Genomic DNA, 3,811 nt, shown 5'->3' with positions numbered 1-3,811 from the left:
TCTGTTGCCCAGGCTGGAGTGCAGTGGCACAATCTTGGTCACTGCAACTTCTGCCTCCTGGGTTCAAGCAATTCTCCTGCCTCAGCCTCCTGAGTAGCTGGAATTACAAGTGTGTACCACCATGCCCTTCTAATTTTTTTGTGTTTTCGTAGAAATGGGTTTTCACCATCTTGGCCAGGCTGGTCTTGAACTCCTGACCTCAAGTGATTCAACCACGTTGGCCTCCCAAAGTGCTGGGATTACAGGTGTGAGCCACTGCGCCCAGACAGGAGTACATACCTTAGAGATGACTACTTGGACCATCACTTACTGAGGGCCTACCAAGAACACAGTCCTGTATTTGCAGGCAGCACGTTACTCGGGGTAACTGACAGTCTGTTACACAATTTGTCCTTCTGACCTCAGCTTAATAAATGTAATGTCTTCAGAAAGGCCTTTGCTGATGCCTCACTCTAAAGTCATCTCTTTTCTCTCTCAGTCAGTTTTTATACTTTTTACCATAGCGTTAGCAATACCTGATATTTTCTTGTTAACTTGTTTGACTAACATGCTCCTTTCCCATTCCCTCAGACTCTTCACTTTGTGTCCCTAGAGCCCAGAACAATATCTTACATACAGGAGTCACTCAGTAAATGGTTAATTAGTAATAAATCAGCAAATGAAGAATAAAACCCTCTGGGCCTTGGGAGAATATATACATTCATGTTTTTTAAATGAGAGAGCAGTGGCAACAAAGTTGATGCTGGTGATAGAAAATGTATGTTGGCTAGGCGCAGTGGCTCACACCTGTAATCCCACCACTTTGGAAGGCTGAGGCAACAAGATTGCTTGAGGCCAGGAGTTCGAGACCAGCCTAGGCAACATAGCAAGACCCTGTGTCTACAAAATATATTTTTTTTAATTAGCAGGGTGCAGTGACACATGTCTAGTAGTTCCAGCTACTAAGAGACTAAGGTGGGAGGATCACTTGAACCCAAGAGGTTGAGTCTGCAGTGAGCCATATTCAGGCCACTGCACTTCAGCCTGGACAACAGAGCAAGACTCCTGTCTTCAAAAACTATATATATATAATATATAAGATATATAACATATATAAGACAAAGCCTTAAAAACTATATATAATATGTATAAAATATTTGGGATTTAAAGGGAGGAAAGTATATAAATACATATTATATATATATTTTTTAATTATATATAAATGTATATATTACATTTGTATTTATATATAATTTATATTTATATTTATACATAATATATATGTTTTATTGGGTTTTAAAGGGAGGAAAAAGGCATTTTAGAAGAGGTGTTCATTTCTGGGTGTTGGTAATATCTATATGGCTTTAAATGAAGTGTCCTTGGCAGTTCCCTATGGTAGAACTGGGAAGAAAAAGGCTAAGGAATGTCCATATGAAGAACTCACAATGTGTGAAATACCGAGGATTCAAAGTCTCACTCTGTTGCCCAGGCTGGAGTGCAGTGGCACGATCTTAGCTCACCGCAACCTCCACCTCCTGGGTTCAAGTGATTCTCCTGCCTCGGCCTCCTGAGTAGCTGGAACTACAGGCACACACTACCATGCCCAGCTAATTTTTGTAATTTTAGTAGAGATGGGGTTTCACTAAGTTGGCCAGGCTGGTCTTGAACTCCTGATCTTGTGATTCACCCACCTCGCCCTCCCAAAATACTGGGATTACAGGTGTGAGCCACCGCACCTGGCTAGATTTTCTTGATTCCAGCAGTAGTAACTGCTGTGATTCTAGAAATCTGGAAATAAGGAAGAACACTGTGCTATGAAAACATTGTAGAAAAACCTCAAGCTGTTCAGTAGCTATTTTTTTGATTACTCTGAAACAACCAGTTTCCTGGTCACTTGTCATGCAGTCTGATGGTTTACAGTATGATTCTTACAGATTTTATTTTTATATATAAGCTCTCTTTATATAACACAGGCTATATAATACAAGCCTGTGCAATAGCCATTCTTCAATTTCTTTTTGTTAAGTCTGACATATTCCAACATTTTCAGGCTTTGAATGTAATATCTCATCATTATTTATTTGTTACCTGACGACTGACACCTAAAAATGTAAAAGAGGAGTTAATGAGATTCTAAATCTACGTAATGACTTTTTAAATAAAAAACTGCAGAAGATTAGATGATACTAGAGGGTTTAATTATGTGGCACTCATGCCTCTGAAATCAAACCAGTTCAAGTAGCTGTTGACTTTGGCTACCCACTCAATTTGGCTGAACTTACAAAAAAATTCTCACTTGTCATTATACATTGTTCTTGTTCTCTAAATTAACTCACTTATGCAATCTTCCACGCAAGCAAAGGCAGTAGAAATGACCTGGAGTTACAGATTTCCAAATAACCTTTATAAACAGACAAGGATATCTGCAAACATGCTTGAGTTTCGATGTTGGTTTTGGAACTATTTTTCAGAAAAAAATGATATTATAAATTCCTCTTAATTTGAATAGTTCTTAAAAGTGCCCTTTTATGCATGCTAAAATATTTAACCAGTAATTACTTAATTTCTATGGGTTTTTATTACTCATAAATAAAAATCTTAAGTATATTTGACATTAAAAATGGCACTAAAGTTTACAAGAGATCAGGCGTTCTCTATATTTAGTTCTTAAAATTAGAAATTACTTTTAACATAGGACTGTATCCACATGCATCTCAATCCTTTTGTTTTGGGTATAATGAAAATAGCAAAAAACCTTGATGGGTTTCTAGGTCACGTTCATGCCACAGTGAGTGCATGGCATATATTAACGTGACACAACCTTCTCAGATGCAAAGGATCACTGGATGACTCACAAACTATTTTTTTCTCTCTCCAAATTAGTTCTAAATTAGTGAAAATCATAAAATTATAAAAGATATTTGCATTTCTAACAGTTTTTAAATTTATGATAAGTTACATTTATGACAAGTTATTTTATACTTGCAAACAAATATTCTAATTCTACTTTTTATCACTTTTGATGGTTCACCAATCAAAGCTTTTACTTAGATAATGCATTTAAGTATATGCAAAAACATGTTTATTTCCTCATTATTCTTCCTGCTGTAAGCAAGTCAGTATTTACTTTTACTCATTGTTGTATATATGCCAAAATATCTCAAAAATCTTCATGCTATATCTATGTAGGGTGGGGTAGTGGTGGTGGTTTTTCATTTTATTCATATACTTCTAAATCTCCAACCAACTTTCCATAAACTTTCATAAACTTTCCACAAAGTTTCAAACCCTTCATAAACTTTCACTTCCATTCCTCTTATGTTCTTTTTTCTCATTGTTCTCCATATACTTCTAAATATTACTTCCAAAACTTTCTGACTCACTGGGAGCTTTCCTTGGAACATTGAGTTCTCCTGACAGTAACATGTCAGAAGTACAAGTGTGGGTGGAATCTTGCCAGCAGCAGGGTAGAGGTGAAGCATCGTCAGCTCTAAAAAGGTTTACTATAGAATTAGAAGAGCAAAACCCTATAACACAGACAGCTTTCATCAGGAACATCTTTACATATAAAATAACATCGGTATTGGTGCCAATTCAACTGCAAAATAAAATAGTTGTTTATTGGTGATTCTCTGTTGAGTCCCTTTAAGTGCAATCTGAATGACTTAACTATAAAAATAAGTTTACATTCAACACTTGGGGTCATCTCATTTGTAAACAGAGATATAGCTATAAATACCAACAATGTAAAATCCTATATAAACATAAATCCTAAAATATTTCTACTATGCCAGCACTTGAGTTTGTATAGCTTTCCCTCCATACATTATTT

Source organism: Cebus imitator, unplaced genomic scaffold, assembly GCF_001604975.1.
Source record: "Cebus imitator isolate Cc_AM_T3 unplaced genomic scaffold, Cebus_imitator-1.0 Scaffold199, whole genome shotgun sequence".
In the NCBI taxonomy this organism is placed as follows: Eukaryota; Metazoa; Chordata; class Mammalia; order Primates; family Cebidae; genus Cebus; species Cebus imitator.
This window is presented reverse-complemented; position numbering follows the sequence as displayed.